Below are 18,617 nucleotides of genomic sequence, written 5' to 3'. Positions count from 1 at the left end.
ATTTTCTGGTTCAATAAATCAAAGAAAGAAGCAAGTTATAATGAACCAAAGCAATTTCCAAATTGAAAAACGTCAGAGGTGCTGAACTGCTCCGAATGCCACATTAATGTGCTCCTTTCTGCCTCTATTTTAAGCATCCAGCCATCATTATTTGCTTTAGCTGAGGGCTGGATTTGGACAGCTCTTCGCCCCCACTCCCTCCTGTGGCTGAATCTGTGGAATCTCGGGGCTGATACCTGGGCATGCTGTCTATAAATAGCTGATGGCAGGAGGGCTAAAAGGGGAGAGCCTCTTTTTACTTTGTTTCACACAGAAAGAATAAAATGTCCTTGTCAATTGTTTTATTCTTGTTATGAATTTCATCAGACTTTTCACATTTGAAAAATACCAGTCATAAATGAATAATGGCCATTGAGTCTGTGTTATCTATTGTTAAAAATAAGACAAGATGAGAGGGTGGGGGCGGGGGAGATGGAAGAGGGCATAGAGAGGATAAATGATGATGAAAAAAATAAAATAATAAAAAATGTATCAAAAACAAACAAACAAACAAAAAAAAAAAAACAAGACAACAGCCCCTGGCAGGTGTGGCTCCGTTGATTGGGCATTGTCACCTGGTGCCCTGAGAGGTCTCAGGTTAGATTCCTGGTTCGGGCAGAGTTGTAGCTCAATCCCTGGTAGGGGGTCTGCAAGAGGAAGCTCCCTGATCAATGTTTCTCTATCTCTCTCTCTCCCTCTCCCTTCCTCTCTCTTTAAAATCAATAAAGACATGTTTTTTTAAAAATGAGCCAACAGGTCTCAAATGGAGCTATACACTATGTCCCACTTCACCAAGCCAAAAATTAATTCGTTTTGGTTCTCCCGGCAATGGAATCAGGAATTGCCTGATCCCTACTTAGGTCATCTACCTGATAGACCCCCGTGTAGGGAAGGAAAAAAATTTCCTTCTTCCCTTCCAGGTTCTTTGGTTGGTCTAATAATTAAATTGACACAAGACATTTTAACAGGGGGAAAATTTTTAGTTTCATATATACAGGAGCCCCATAAAAAGATGAGACTCAAAGAAATGACTAAAGCAGGATGCTTCTATACCTTTTAGACAAAGAAAAAATAAATTTGTGAAGAGTTGACAAGACAAAGAGATTTGAACTTGGGACAGTAAATTATGAAGAAGTAACAAGGTTTGTTTCTTGGTCCTAAATTCCCTATCTCTGGTGCAGCGAGGGTACCTCTCCATGGGATATTGATTTCCTGCTTTCAGGGGTACAAAGGAAGGTCAAAGTGTCCTTCTTGCACTGGTAGTTTCTCAGGTAACTTTAATTCAAAATAGTCAATATATTAAAGTGGCATATATTAAGGGGTTGATATGTTCTGTTCCCCTTCAGTTGTAAAAATCAATTATGCAATTAAGGTCTTGCCTAGAATGTCATAGCTAAAAAATGATGCTATTTAACTAGGTGTAAAACACCTAGTTTAAAGAACATGGAGTAGTAGAAATCAATAAAGATGTGCTGCATGAATAGATGTTTATGTCTAGATTCTTTTTTTTTTTTCTTGGTATGTGCCCCTAGCGGGAACCAACCCAGGACTCTCTGGTCTGCAGGCCAACACTTCAACTGCTGAGCCAAACCAGCCAGGGTTAGATTCTTTTTTTTTATCTGCATGTAAATATTCAATTGTTCTAGAATTATTTCTTGAAAAGGCCATCCTGTCTTTATTGAATAGCCTTTGCTCTTCTGTCAAAGATCAGTTGTCTATATTTATGTGAGTCGCCCTGGCCGATTTGGCTCAGCGGTTAGAGCACCGGCCTGCGGTCCTGAGAGACCCGGGTTCGGTTCCCGCTAAGGGCATGTACCTCGGTTGCGGTTTGTCCCCGGCTCTGGTCAGTCGTGCAGGTGGCAGCCACTCGATGTGTTCCTTTCACATAGATGTTTCTCTCTCTCTCTCTCTGTTCCTCTCTCTCCCTCCCACTCTACCTGAACAAAAAATGGAAAAATGTCCTCGGGTGAGGATAAAAAAAAAAAAAAAAAGAGTATATTTATGTGAGTCTATTTCTCAGATCTCCATTCTATTTTATTGATCTATTATCTATTCTTCAACAATACCACCCTGTCTTGATTACTGTAGCTTTATACTAAGTCTTAAAGTGAGGCAGTAGCAGTCCTCCAAATTTGTTCTTCTTCAATATTGTGCAGACTACTCTGGATCTTTTACCTTGCCATATAAAATTTAGAATCACTTTGTCAATATCCATGAAATAACTTGCTTGGATTTTTATTGGGATTGCATTGAATCTATAGATCAAGTTGGGAAGAACTGGTATTTTTTTTTTCTTTCCTTTATTGATTTTAGAGAGAGAGAAAGAGAGAGGGAGAGACAGAGAGAAACATAGATGAGAGAGAACATCAATTGGCCACCTCCTGCATGCCCCACACTGGGGATGGGGCCCACAACCTGGGCATGTGCTCTGACTGGGAATCGAACCAGCAACCTCTTGGTGTATGAGTTGACACTCAACCACTGAGGCCACACTGGCCAGGCTTTTTTTCTTTTTTCTTTTGCAGTGCTTTGCACATGCTTTGACTTGCTGTACTGCAATCTTTTGTTTGAAGATAATTCTTCTATAAGATAGATCCATCTAGGAAGAGGAATAAATAAATATTTGTAAAGTGCTGTGTCAATGAGATAAAAGAATAGCACAGAAATAATATGTAAAGGTGTTCTCAATAAGTAACCCATGGGAAACCAGTAGATAGTTTAAAGTAAAAAGTAGTCAAAGGTCGTGGTTCTTAGTCAATATTTCTGACTAGCAGACTGAAGACCACTGGGTGGCCTTGGGGAAACTGAAGGGAGTCCATCAATGCATATAGGGACTGTATCTGAAAAATATGGAGGCTTAAGCTGGCTTAATAAAAAATGTATTATCTCACAAACAAGAAGTCCAGGCTTGTTTGATTTAGTGGTGTCATCAAAAAGCCATCTTTCATGTGTCCTTTTCCCTCTGGCCGTCTTATTCGTGGTTGCAATATGACTGCCAGCAGCAACAAGTGTCTTCATTTGTATCCAGTGTGAGAGCCAGAGGGCAAACCTCTTCCCAGCCCCTTCCTTCTGTCTGCCTGGGCCAAGGAAGGTCATCTAAGTCCACCCCTGGACCAGTAAGCTTCATCAGAGAAAAATGTGCCCAGATTGGCTTAGACCAGCGATTTTCAACCTGTGTGCCGCCATAGTTTTTAAAACGTGCAACACCTGACTATTTAGTCAGGCCTTTTCCCTTAGATTGTCAAATGAAAAGATGACAACAGCCAACACAACAATAGCTGTCTGGTGTGAATGAATCAAAAGTATACTTTTTTTTTGTCAGATTGGCAAAATATACATATGTGGTCTATCTTTTGGTGTGCTGCAGAGTGTAGTGATCAGTCTAAGTGTGCCATGAGATGAGAAAGGCTGAAAATCACTGGCTTAGACTAATCAAGATTCCCCTGTGGACCGGGGCCAAGGCAGGTGCTTGAACACACCCAGGGCTCAAATTCAGGGGGGAGGAAACCAGGGTGAATGCTGCTCAGCCACCACCAGTGCCCACCACAGGTGTGGAGCACCTGGAGACTGAATTCATGGCATTGCCTTTGCTGCCGTTTCCAAGGCCCCTGTGTCTGCGGTGAGCCATAAAACACAAACCCATTTTGCGTGTTTTGGAGGGCAGCTGAATTCATAATGGTCTTTAGCCATGTCTTTTCTCCACCCAGAGACAGTAAATGATGATGAAAGTCACCTAATTGGAAGGAAGGAAGGAAGGAAGGAAGGAAGGAAGGAAGGAAGGAAGGAAGGAAGGAAGGAAGGGAGGGAGGGAGGGAGGGAGGGAGGGAGGGAGGGAGGGAGGAAGGCTTCTCGTGTTGTAAACCTTCGAATTAAATGACAGTTTTTGTAGGAGAGTCCATGCAGCCCTGTCTCCCTCTGCTGGAATCAGAACAATTGTTTAAGGCTACTTCTCATTCATTTCCAAGTGTGTTTTTAACAAACACATAGGAGTCCAGGTTCAAATACAACTTCATAAGGAGTCCCTGAGTTTCTTGTTGATGGAGTTTGATCTGCTTGTGACGATCCAGGGGAACCCCTGCGGTAGATACTGTGGAGAGAAGGGGAAATGCTAAGAGAGCATCTGGGCCTAAAGCCACAGATTGGGGTCCTCTAGGAAGGAAGAGGGGGTCCCCTCAGCAGCATTACATGGGCTGAGGGCTGAATACAAAATACAAAGACTTCTTTTGTTGCCCCCAAACAACCCAACTGCTACTGAATAACAGCAGCACTTTGCAATCAGATGGTTCTTCGGCATTTTCAAAACATTTTCACATCCTCAGTTCCATTCGGCTTCAGAACCAGCCCTGGAAGTAGGCACTTCATCAGTGAGGAACCTGAGGCCCCAGACATTGATGTATTTTACCCAGGACATGTGGTTAATAAACAGAAAAAGTCCTGCCTTTGATGCCAGGGCCCGTGTTTTCCCGTCGATTCTGTACTCCTCCCCCTTCCTGAAGTGACTGGTCTGTAAATGATTTTATTTGTCACCCAGTCTCTTTACTTAACATGTTGTCCAAGGCATTTAGATGACAACTCAAGTCTTTTTGTTAGTTAGTTCCAGATTATTTCCTGCTAATCAGAGGGACTGGTTCATCTGAACGAAACAGAAGCTTTTTGGCGATGGTAAGAATGAATTCTTGGAGTGAGAAGCCACGTTTGGAAATGTTGAACTCTCGAAGAAAAGAAAGAATGTAATTAAAGTTTATAATAAAATACACAACAAACTTAAATTGAACTCATGGGCAAATGTACAGCAGAAAAGAAGGACCGTTTAATGTCTGATTAATTTTTTATTGTTGTTTTATTGATTTTAGAGAGAAGAAGGGAGGGAGAGAAAAAAGCATCAACCTGAGAGAGAAACATTGATCAGGTGCCTCCTGTATGTGCCCCGATGGGGATCGAACCCACAACCTAGGTATGTGCCCTGACCAGGAATCTAACCCTCAACCCTTTGGTTGTATGGGATGATGTCCAACCAACTGAGCCACACAGGCCAGTCCTGACTACCTTTTTTCAGCATATGACTGTCTTGATTCACAGACTAACTTTTGTTGCACATAATTTCTTAAAATATTCTTAACATAAATTCCACTCTCTCTTTGAATCTGTGGAAAAAATAAAAACAAAATAGCAAGCCTCAGAGTGTATTCTTGTCTCCATTTTTTCAAATGACTTGGTTCTTTGTTTTAAGGAGAGAAAAAACACTGGAGATCTTTAAGGGTCAGTGAAATGAATTATTTCTGCTCTCTGCGGCTTGGGATTGGCTTTCCCTAGGGGCTTCGGAATTGTACTCTGTACCCTGCTGTGCCACCAGGAAAACATCCAGCACAGCTCAGATGTGAACATAAACCACAGATTTGGGGAGACTGTAGTCTTTGATCATTGGAGGCCCAGGCTTACCTTGGGGTCTTCCAGAACGGTGACTATTCCAGCTGGGAGAGGTGTTGGTTGATTTACTTCATTTGCCAGCAGTAAACAGGTCCAAACGAGTTCTATGGATTTGGTTGCTTTCCCCAAGGGGCCATAAAGTCATAGGAGGTTCTTGTTTTCACTAGTTCCTTGTGGGTATATCTGATCATTTCCTGTCTGTTTTAGTCAGTGCTGGAGGTAGAGCTATCCAGTCCCTAGTGACGTGGACTTTAAGTCCATGACTCCTGCTTCTAATTGTTCTGTAGAAGATGACAGAGAGGTTTCTCAGTTGGTTCTTGAGTTGAATAATCAGTAGTTTCAGGAGTTGCTGGGTGAAGCTTCACCTAACTTTAGAACTTCCACAGCTCACGCTCTGAAACCTCTGTAGGGACAGGTAATTTTTAGACAAACATGATGATTTTGCTTTAAAACTGTGATTCACTTTCAGGTCTATTTACAGGTGTTAATTAGTGGTTCCTTGTACTTTTAAAATGGAAAAGAAAAAGAACTTCTGCTCTGTCCATCCCTACCTGCCCCCACCCAGTCATGCCAGCTGCCTCTCCAGCTCAGTTATCCGCAGCCTCTCGGGCAGAAGGAGGCGGATGGAGCCTGGGTGGCTGGAGAAGTCTGTAAGAAGCAACGCCAACGTGCCCAGGCTGTAGGGCAAAGACATTCGAGTACATGACCGGATGGCCTTGGATATGGGGGAGCTCCCTGCCTAGCATACAGTGCAACAGGGCTTCTCCCACCTCAGTTGGACAGCATGCTCTATGTCCTGGGAAAGAGCCAGGTGTAGGAGCTCACTGGATCTGTCCCATCGGGTTGGTGGTTCTGACCCTTTTCCAAATACAAAGTTTGCACTAAGAATATAGCTGACCCAGCAATCTCACTACAAACCTCCAGGAAGACCAAAATGAGACATCATTAAGATTTTAGGCAAACTTTCAGCTTCCTTCTGTTACATCTAGTAGATAAAATGCCAAAGAATTTGAATATAGCAACCCGCCCACAAGGAAACTATGGAGAAAGGCAGTTACTGTAAAGGAGGAGGAAATATAATGACATTAGGTTAGAAAGGCTCAGATTCCAACCAGTTCTAATGAAGTTCAATGCCCAGTGATCCTATCTACACCTGTGTGGCCTCTGGGACGTAAACCTGTCCAAACCTCAAGTTGTCCATCTGCAGAATGGGAATGATAACAATGGTACTTACTTCTTAAGGAGGTAAGTGAGTTCATAAACAAAAAGTGCAGGACACCTGTAGAATGTTCCACTCTCATCTCTCAAGAGGAAACTGTGTGCATTTATCATAGACAGCACCACCACCTTGCACTTACACAGAGAGCTTTGGGCTGACAGATGCTTTTCACGAACTCTCCCATGTGCATCTCACAACCCTGTGAGGTGGGCTAGATGTGAATTTGTGCCTGTTTTATACATAAGGAAACTAAGAGTCCAAAAATTCCACCCCCTGGAAAATGAAGCAATTAACAGCCCATCAGAAGTGACTCATCTCCGAATCGTAAACATGCATTTTCATACCAAGCCTATTCTCTTCATTTAGTTGCAATTGGTAGGTAATAACTTTTTAAAACTGCATTAACTGGTAATTTTTGGTGTTATCCTACCAATTTCTACAAATTCTTTTCTCACCCCTGTATCCACCTAAGATAAGGTTCAAGTTGTATGTTTGTTGCCTCTGAGCTTTGGCTGAACATCTGTCTGAGATGAGCATGTTTCTGCACTGAGCCAGGCACGCACGCATACAGGTGTCAGTGTCTGTATTCATAAGTTAGAGTTATTATTTATTATAACTATTATAAGAAGCTTTATTTCTCCAAACTGGAAACAACCCAAATGTCTGTCAACAGGGGAAAAGTAAAGAAATTATGGTTTATCCACACAATGGGACACCACTCAACAGTGAACAGGAGTAAATTGCACCTATGTACAACAACATGAATTCATCCTAAAAATAGTATGTTGAGTGAGAAAGGCCAGATGCAAAAGGGCACATACCTTATGATTCCACTTATATGAAGTTTTAGAAATTACAAAGCAAATCTAATGGCGGTAGAACTCCTATCAGTTGTTGAGAGGTCAGGAGGAGGTGAACGTAAGGACTGACTGGAAACGGGACGTGAAAGAACTTTATGCAGTGTCAGAAATGTTCTAGCTCCTGATAGGAAGGGGGGGTTAATGGGTATACACACTTGTTAAAACTCCTTGAACAGTACACTTAAGGTCTGTATGTAAATCATGCCTCAGTAAAAGCTGTAAGCTATAGGCAGTTATACAGTTATCTAATAATCATTTTTTTAAAAGGTAGTTTTTCCAGAAATATGACTAGACATGCCAATTATTTAGATGCCCAAATTTATGTGGACTAGTGGTTAATAAACAATAAATAAAAGCAGAATAATATTGTAGGACACAAAACAGGCCTTTGTTCTTGACTTTATGACTTAAGGTAAGCAGTAACGTGAATAGCAGGGTCCAGACTAGGAACCCACTTAGTAACACATTGTTATTCACAACTTTATTTTGTAGTCTTGTTTCTTTTATTAGGAAAGAATCCTAGAAGAAAACGTAGGCAACAAAATTTCAGACATCATACACAGCAGAATTTTAACTGATACATCACCTAAGGCAACAGAAACAAAGGAAAAAATGAACACATGGGACTACATCAAAAGCTTCTGCACAGCAAAAGATACAATCATCAAAATGGGAAGGCAACCCACTGTATAGGATAGCATCATTGCCAATGATATATCAGATAAGGGGTTAATTTCCAAAATATATAGAGTGCTCATACAACTCAACAAAAGGAAGACAAAGAACCCAATTAAAAAATGGGCGGAGGAGCTAAATAAACACCTCTCTGAACAGGACATACAAATGGCCAAAAGACATATGAAGAAATGCTCAACATCTCTAATCATCAGAGAGATGCAAATTAAAACAACAGTGAGGTATCACCTCACACCTGTCAGAATGGCCGCCATCAACAAATCATCAAACAACAAGTGTTGGCAAGGTTGTGGAGAAAAGGGGATTCTAGTACACTGCTGGTGGGAATGCAGACTGGTGCAGCCACTACAAAAAACACTATGGTGTTTCCTCAAAAAATTAAAAATTGAACTTCCATTTGACCCAGTGATCCCACTTCTAGGAATATACCCTAAGAAGCCTGAAACACCAATCAGAAAGAATATATGTACCCCCATATTGGTAGCAGCACTACTTACAATAGCTAAGATCTGGAAACAGCCCAAGTGTCCATCAGTAGACGAATGGATAAAAAAGTTGTGGTACATATACACAATGGAGTACTATGTAGCTGTAAGAAAGAAAGATCTCTTATCCTTTGAGATAACATGGAGGGACCTGGAAAGTATTATCCTCAGCCAAACAAGCCAAGCAGAGAAAGACAAATATCATATGATCTCACTTATTTGTGTGATATAATGAACATAACTGTCTGAGGAATTGGGTAGACCCAGAGACGTAGAAGTAGGTACAGACTGACAACCCTCAGAAGAGGGGGTGGTGGGGGGACGGAAGAGATGAACCACAGAACTTATATGCATGTACACATAACCAATAGACACGGACAACAAAGTCTGGTATGGGGTGGGGTAGATGGGGAGGAGGGTGTCAATAGGGAGAAGAAGGAGAAATATCTGTAACAAAAATAAATTAATTAAAAAAAAAGCCAACGTCAGTGCTAAGGTTGAGATTGCTTCTTTCTCACCAGATCAGAAATCTTGGGGCAGTCTTTGCAAGAGCACAACGAAGATCATCTTCTACAACAAGTCTACTTGTGTATTTAGACTTGATAACAACAAGCTGGAAAATCCTGTTTCACAAAGATATGTTGTTGGAAATGGAAGAAGAAAGTGCAACACAGTCTCAGACAGACAGGATATGACTGCAAACACTTGATCCAGAATTTTGTAACTGGCATTGTAGAGAAATCAGTTCTCGCTGCATTGCTGTTAATAACTTCAATGAACTCCTCTTGTGCTGTCTCGGGAACATCTTCAACTTTGACTGTGAATGGGCTTCTGGCAAGTGCAAATGGGGTGTCAGGTAGATTTGGAAAGAAATTTCATCTGCAAGCATGTTCTTTCACAGAAATTATCATCGTAATCCTTTTGTCTGGTTCAATGTCATGTTCCTCAAAGAAAGCAGATAAGGCAGGCAACGTGTAAATTTTATTTTCATCCTTTTTTTTTTTTGCCAAAGCTGAAGTTTCATTTAGAATGATCGGCTCTTTTCAGACAAATCGAGGCATCTTGCATTTGGTCCTTGCAGTGATAAATTTAACTCATTCAAGATGGCAAAGATGTCAACCAAGTAAGCTATTTTCTGCAGTTCACTTGTATCGCTGAAAAGTGCTTCAAACTACAGTCTTGCTTTCTGATTAAAAAATGTTTGAGTTCATCATGAAGCTAAAAAACACGTTTTAAAACTTTTCCTGTCGACAACCATCTCACTTCAGTGTGAAATAACAGAGCATTGTTCGGCACATCCAACTCATTGCACAGTTGCAAAAACAGTCAACTGTTTAAAGTGCTCGCCTTTACAAAATTGACAGAACTTATGACACTTTTCATTACTTCTTGTAACTCTTGTGGCAGCATCTTCATTGCTAATATTTGCTGATGAATACAGTGAGTTTCGACGACTTTTGGTGACTCATTCAGTACCAAAAGTTGAAATCCAGATTGACATCCTAGCATAGCTGGAGCATCATCTGTGCAAACACCACAAACCTTTTCCCAAGAGATCTTATGCTCTTTCAGAAATGAACCAACTGTGTCAAATACATCACGCACAGTCATTGTTTCAAGAGGTTTGCAAAAAAGAAACTCATCTTTAAAGTCGCCATCATTAATATACCTCATGTAAACCAGTAACTGTGAACAGTCTGCAACATCTGTAGATTCATCAAGTTGGATGCTAAATATTGGAAGTGGAGCAGATTTAATTTCCTGGATTACCTGATCAAGAATATCAGCAGACATGTCATCTATTCTTCTGCAGACATTGTCATTAAATAAGGAAATTGCACTCAATTTCATAATAAATTCGCCCCGATCATAACTCGAACAATGTCTTTGGCTGCTGGCAGCAGTAAATCCTCAGCAATGGTGTGAGGTTTCATAGCTCTGGCAATTCTGAGTGCCACCAAATATGAATCTTCAATGGCTGCTATGTTTTGTTTGTGGTACTTGCCACTCAAGTCTGGCTTTCTTGAGTCCATCAGCTTTGCTTCTAAAATAGTTGGTATTTTTGCCAGCAAAGCTCGGATGCTTGCTATCAAAATGGCGTTTCAGTTTGTTCGGCTTCATAGATTCAGCTGATAGAACTTCACAACAAATAACACATTGTGGTTTCTCAATTCCTGCTGTAATTATTGGGATAAAACCATTCTGCAAAAAACCTCACTATATTTTCTTTTCTTAATGGTCTTCTCTGCACGATCTATTGTCATGGGATGGTTTACTAATGAAAATAATATATAACAATAGCTTTAATAATACAAAAGATGATACATGGCATAGTTTAGTCAATACAGTTTATTAAAGTTTCCTATGATTTACCGTTTTCTGTGTTCTTTTTTTAAATACCTGTTACTATCACAAGGGGGCAGTATTCACATCAACCACAGCTGAATATAAAAAGACCAATCAGCATCCAGATTAAGTTTCCATGGTACAGATATATATATATATATATATATATATTTGCAATAGTTGAAGATTTTACAGTACATGATTTTACATTTACCCAGTAATTATAATTCATGAAGAGTCGTTTTACCTCCAATACTGCTGCTTTCAGCATAGCAGCTGCTTTTAACAGAGTAGCTGCTTTCTACACAGTAGCTGCTCTCTACACATGTGTGACTGGTCCGCATAAGTACATTATGGCGCCAACCCCGTCACACACACCTGTATTTGTACGGAGTGTATGTGACGTGGTTGGCGCAATGATGTCATCATGCTAGATACTCGTATGTGGGTGTATCTGTATGTGGACATATCTGCAGGTGGGCGGACCCACCTGGAGATGGATAGAGGAGTCGCGTCTCGGTTCCTAAGACCATCAGAAATATGTTTTTTCTGATGGTCTTAGGTGACCCCTGTGACAGGATCGTTCGACCCCCAAAGGTGTCACGACCCACAGGTTGAGAACCACTGCCCTAAGAGAAGATGTTTTTGCCTGAAATAATCTACTCTTTTAATCCATAGTAGTACCCTCTCTCTGCCTATTTAAAACAAAACAAAACAGAACAAAACAAAACAAAACAAAACAAAACAAAAAAACTTCCATTTTGTACAATTATCGGAGCACCCCTCTAGTTGCTGGATAGAATGCTGCCTCATTCATGAATCGCTTAATAAAACCAATTAGATCTTCAAATTGACTTGTTTGAATTTTGTTCTTTAACACAAGGAAAGGAAAAACCAGGTGAAGGCTGAGGCCAGAAAAGGGTTGGCAACCAGAGGACCAAGACCTGGGGCTGGAAACTTCCTCCAAGTAGTTTGGGCAAATTCAATTTCAGAAACCCAAAGCTCTGTGGGTGGTCAGTGCCAGCCTGTCCCTCCCACCGCAGACTTCCATTTCACCCATACCAGCTGGAGGCCAGGTGCCTTCTGGATTGATCTGAGAACTGTCAACAGGAGAAGACTGAAACTTCCCATAGGCCCCTGTGTTTCTCACCCTACAGCTTCTTGCAGGGAACTATAAAAAGCGAAAAGAAATTGGGGCCAGCAATCCCAGTTTCAGTCCTGGTCCTATAATTTGCCATCTTTACCTCTTATCTTCTCTATAAACCTTAGTTCACCGGATTCTTGGAAGGATTAAAATATGGGGTTCCTGTAAAAGCACCTGCTCATAGCAGGCTAAGCATTCCTTATTTGCTGGTTAGTTTGCCCAAGAGCAGGATGAACAAATTGTTGGGAAAATTGGAAGGGCGGGCTTGCCTTCCTTCTTCACTCTGCTTACTTTGGCAAGGTCCACTGCCTTGTCCCCATCCACTCCGCCATTCCTGCTTTCCCATCCCCCCACCCTGTACAGCCTGAAGCACCCCCAGAGAACCCCTTAGGTCCCAGGGAACACAGTTTGCAAACCATGCAAACCAAGTTGAGACAATACTCTCCTAGAGAAATTCATTTCAGACTTTAGTACCAGCCTTCTAAAATAAACTCTTATTTAAAATAATAATAATAAAAAAGAGTGGGACTGCAATAAAATCAGCAACTCTGGGTGGGGATCAGGCGCCAAGATTTTTTTCAAAAGCTCCCTAGGTGACTAACATGCAGCCAGGACTGGGGAGCTGGGATTAGAATAATCACAACATAAAGTACCTCAAAGCACAAAGGCATAAAATGCTTTGGGAACACAGTTGAAGTAATAATAAGTTCTGCTTTGAGAAGGGGGAGGATGTCAGGAAAAGCCACAGAGGGTAGGTGACATTTGTTCTCAACTTTAAATGATGAGCAGGGGTCTCTAGGGCCTCACTATTCAAAGCATGGTCCAAGACCTGCAGCATGACATCGCTCCAATTTTGTTAGGAAGGCATAATCCTGGGCCCCCTCCCAAACCTTCTGCAGCAGAATCTGCATTTTAACAAGATCCCCAGATTATTCTTATGCGCATTAAAATTTAAGATGCCCTGGCTAAATGGACAAGGTGGAGAAAAACATTCACCAACATAAACCTGGCCAGGTTAACAGTGGTTTACTACAGCTGAGGTTTATTTTTCAATTTGTCTTTTAAAATAAATCCCAAATCTAATGATCTCAATGGCTGACCCAAATGTCGTTTCATAATGACATCTGAACGTCTGAGGGTGAGGACTGAGTGTTTTATCCAATCTGCTAATGGAGAATGTTTTGATACTGCTGGTGTGGACACTCGCCGGTGGCTCTGGAGGTTGGACCGGCTGGGACATAGGACCCTCCCAGCACGGGATTTAGCGCTCATGCGAACAGGCCAGCTGGCTCAGCCTGACACATGTTGGGCACTCATGTCACATTTCCTAGTGATTTATCTTCTCTATAAACCTTAGTTCACCGGATTCTTGGAAGGATTAAAAAATGGGGTTCCGCCCTGGCCGGTTTGGCTCAGCGGTTAGAGCATCGGCCTGCGGTCTGGAGAGACCCGGGTTCGGTTCCCGCTAAGGGCGCGTACCTCGGTTGCAGTTTGTCCCTAGCCCTGGTTGGTTGTGCGGGTGGCAACCACTCGATGTGTCGCTTTCACATCGATGTTTCTCTCTCTCTGTTCCTCTCTCTCCCTCCCACTCTACCTGAACAAAAAATGGAAAAGTGTCCTCGGGTGAGGATAATAAAAAAAAAAAAAAATGGGGTTCCTATAAAAGCACCTGCTCATAGCAGGCTAAGGATTCCTTGTTTGCTGGTTAGTTTGCCCAAGATCAGGATGAACACGTTGTTGGGAAAATTGGAACGGCGGGCTTGTCTTCCTTCCTCACTTTGCTCACTCTGGCAAGGTCCACTGCCTTGCCACTCCCTCATTCCTGTTTTCCCATCGCCCACCCCAGAGTACAGCCTGAAGCACCCCCAGAGAACCCCTTGGATCCCAGCCGTCTGTTCTTTTGTAATGAAATAAAAAATGGAAGAGGTCTCCAGTGGTGGTGGTGGGTCTGTGAATTCTGCTTTGCATTCATGAAATGAACATACCGTTTAAATAGTGATGAGATTCAGGACACAACCCCCAAATATGGCATGTTGGCCTATTGAATATTTCAAGCTGAAAGAATTTGAGAAATGGCATGTTCAGGAACAACTTTCTGACCTTCTCCTGAAGCAGGTCATAGCCCTCATGTACCAGGAAAAAGAAGCATCTAATTTATGTCCGAAGAGGAGGCACACAGAGAGGAACCTGTATGAACAGGTCTTGCTGTTTCCCTCAGTTTACTACATTCACCTCACACCCTTTATCTTTTCTTCTTCCCCCAACTTGCCTTTCTTCTTCAAATCTGGCACAAAAACCCTCCTATTTAAGTGTTTCTTTGGGTCTTCATTTCTGTATGAAGGCTGTGTCAGGTAAAACTTATATTAGAAAGTGTGTATGCTTTTCTCCTGTTAATCTGTCCCTTTCAGTTTAATTTTCAGACCCAGCCAGGGATCCCAAGAGAGGATGAAGGGAAGCTTTACCCTCCCCTACTACAGCACAGGGGGTGGAAACCCATAATGCGTTGTGCTGGGCGCCCTGCATGGCCGCATGGCCCACAGGCCAGCTTCCAGTCTCAAGGATCACATCCTAGTTTGACTCCAGGATTCCACCTGGGTTTGGGGATAGCTCAGTGCTGACATGCTTCAGCACAACCCAGACCAGTTTGGGTTTCCTTTCTACTCTTTTTCAGCCCCTCCTCTGTCCATCTAAGTAAGGGAATAAATCACCTTTTTCCTGAAAATCTCATGAGAAACGAACGGTTTCATGTGAAGTCCACCTACCTGGGCGTGTTGAACACAGTTGTGGAAGGCAGCCCACTTCAGTGGGTGTGTAGGAGGGAGAGTCCTTCCTGCCTCGGCAGGGTTTCCAGGAGAACTGAATTAGGAACCGCACATCCCGCTCGCCCTCACCATGGGGCAAGCACAGAGGACGCACTCAGTACTTTGCCCTTCCCACGATGCGGTGGCTTTAACATCTGTTGTCCTGTCTCCTGCGATGGCAGAGGCAGAGGCCTCTCCTGACCCCGTGTGTGTGGGAACAAAGAATGGCATAAGTCCTCAAGACTGCTGCTTCCCAAGCTCTTGTCCACAGACCTACCTGGTGACTGGGTTACAAACACTGTTCTTGGACCACCGCCCCAAATTCCAATATAATAGTTTGGGGAACTAACATGGAGACCACAACCCTCATTCAGGCCAAGTATGCCACAATGTTATTTTTAAATCCGCCAAGAAAACAAGAGTCTTTCCATAATAAATAGCAGTAATTCTATGAACATTTTTCCTTCTACCTCCCTTCACTTGTAGTTGAGAGGAGGGTCCCCCTTCTTTACTAAGAAGAGCTGTCTACATGTGCACTTGATCCTACCTGGCCTCTGGCCTCCATCTTGCCACATCTGCTCATCTGTTCTCAATTTTTATGATCACTGTTTGCCCCGGCCCTATCCTACTCCAGTTGAGAGTCTCCCTTCTCCCAGTTTCTATGACAACAGTCTTCTGGTTCTCCTATTTCTCTGATCAGTCCTTCTCTTCCCAGATAGATACATGCTCCCAAGCTCTTGTCTGCAGACCCCCTCTCTTCTGCTATTCTCCTTCACGAGTTCATCCACCTTGATAGTTTCAGTGAGTACATCTAAGAGGGTAGTCCCAAATCTCTACCTCCCTCTAGCCCCAGAGAAGCATTTAGATGTTTTTATTTGCCATCTCCTCTTGCCTGCCAGACCCTCTACATGACATAGCTGTTGCCCCTGGCTTCTCAGTCTGTTAACGCGAGCACATGGGCTGTGGCTCTCACATGTAACCGAACTTAACAGGAACTTTCTCCACTCTCATTATCATTATGTTCTTCCTCATTTGTTTCCTCAAACTAGGCCACTTTCCATTTTTCTAATTCATAGTCTCCCTTCTACAGATGTTTACAAAAAGATCAAACCAAATCAAAGTGTTTTTGAAGAGTTATCACTTTCTAAACTTGCACACAGTGCAGAGCTTTGATTACATTTCTTCCCCAGGTTTATTCTAAGTGGAATGAACCCAGAAGAATCCTTGACACCAGGGCCATGGAACTAGAAGGATGAGAACTCGAGACTTCTGTACATGTGATTGGCTGTCTGTTCACGGTCCCCTGAACACACCTGAGCTGTCCTCTGCCACATTATCATCCCCTCCCCTCCTGTTCTCCTAGCTGAAATTTCATCTATCCATTGCTCAAAATTTAACACAATCAGCATGTACTCCTCAAATTCCATGATCTCTCCCTCCTTTGAACCACGCCCACTACAGTGTAAGTTTCTTAATGACTGAAAGGTGTTTTTCATTAATTTCTTTATCTGCCACCATCCCCATCCCCCAACTTTGGTGCAAAGCCTTGAAGACAAATGTGTAACAAATGTTGACTCCTTGGTGTCAAAGAATTATGTTCAAACACCAGTTTTTGTATATTTCTTTTATTCTCATTGCAGATGTTGCACAGTTTTATACTGGTGAAATCAGAGTTCATCTCATAATCATTGGCATGCTATCATTTAATTAGAATGTTTTCTTTCTTGAAGGAAAAATGGGTGGTACATAAAATATGGGTGCATCTTACTTACATTTGATGGTGTCTTAGATTCAGTGAAATAAAGCATAGTTCAATTATTCCTGAAAACAAGTTTACTGCTCTGTCTTTCTGCCTCTAGGATGAATCCTTTTATGTTCTCAGCATTTCCTTGGTTCCTATTTTCTGCTCCTACTATTGTTTCCTCTTTACCTCCTTTGATTTTCCACTGTTCTCAAGCAGAGTCAGACTATTCTACTGCAATAAGCAATGTTAAATATAACAGCATCATTGTATCATGTTCCCAAATGATAAAATACTGTTTATGAGCCTAAATGTTTACTATAGAATTAATTCCAGTTAAATATATAAGCTACTCAAAGTGCATCTTTATTTTTTAAAAGTGTGAACAGGCTACCATGTTATATGAGCCTGAATTTATGATGACAACATAGTCAGAAGCAGAGTAGTATTGGAATTAAATAAGACAATCAAAGTAATATGATCTATTTAATGACAATATAATTATCATTCTTTGAGCAGCATTGTGACCTATGAGAGTCTCTAGAGAGTAAAGGTTTCTCAACAAGCCCAGATGCCCTGTCTCATCCAATTATCCTTGTTTACACACTTTCATTCTTCATTTGTCTGTGAGGCTGGGAAATCCAGTGGTCTTGGGCCATGGAGGGGAAGCTGTCCTCACTAGCACTGGCATGGGACACTTGCCATGACTCCTAGTGTTGTAGAAAGAGGACTTCTCTCACTTCCTCTTCCCATGGCCTAGGATCCAACCAAAACAGATGACTTGCCCCACAAACCCTATACTCTGCAATCCCAAACTTTCCTGCCTCTTCCATGCCTTTGCTCAGGCTGATCCCTTGATCTACAGAGGCACTAATAGCACTTTCTATAATCGTGGGAATGCTCTATAGGTCTGCACTGCGCAATACAGTAGCCACTAGCCATATTTAGCCATTGAGCAGAGCACTTGAAACATGGCCAATGCAACCAAGAGACTGAATTATTTAAAATTTAACTCTAATTTAAATTTAAGTAGATACATGGCTAGTGGCTACTATACTGGACAGAATAAATCTAGTGTCCTTTTCTACATGTGCATCTAGCATGTATATTTCTTCTTCTCCAAATCCTTAAACTTCTAGAGAATCATTAAACCTGAGAGTGGTTTTGGGGACCTCCTGAACTTGTAGTTGCCCGAGGTAATCAATTCATATTGTTGCCGGAAGCTGGTCACACTGAGAGTTAAGCTTCTTGAATCACACAGCCTCTGGACCAGTGGGCTGGAGGCCACAGTTCAAATGAGAGCTGGTGGCCAGAGATGATGAGTTTGGTCCTCAACATGAGCAATGGAGTGGTGAAGCAAGTGTGTGGGACCAGGGTCACACAAGGAGTGTCTGTGGGGGCGGGGCCTGATCCAGGGGAAGGAGAAGAGAAGCTGGGTGCAGAGAGCAGCTGGGCAGCAGTCATGCTGAGGGAGTGAGAGGATCAGGTAGCTACCGGCCTCTGACTCAGAACTTCTGGAGGCCCTGGTATCCAGTGCTCCAATCCTCAGGAGCTAAGAATTCTGCCCCTGGGAGTCCTGAGCTGTGGAGCAGATTCCACAGGCCAGTGCTTACTTGACTTAAAGCAGGGTTATGCTCTTGAGCTGTACCATTTGTCTACTCAGACACCCTGGCCCTGAGCAGGAAGGTGGTAGGGGCTGTGGGGGAAAGAGCAGAACAATTCCTTTCAGTAAGCAAGAAATCTTACTGATTTAGGAGGCTCTTTCCCCCAGAACAGCCTTTTAATTTTAAGTGTTGTGATTTAAAGAACACATCCCGCCCGGCTAGTGTGGCTGAGTGGTTGAGTGTTGAACCATGCAC

Source organism: Molossus molossus, unplaced genomic scaffold (assembly GCF_014108415.1).
Source record: "Molossus molossus isolate mMolMol1 unplaced genomic scaffold, mMolMol1.p scaffold_m16_p_8, whole genome shotgun sequence".
NCBI classification, from domain to species: Eukaryota; Metazoa; Chordata; class Mammalia; order Chiroptera; family Molossidae; genus Molossus; species Molossus molossus.
Note: the sequence above shows the minus strand (reverse complement) of the source record.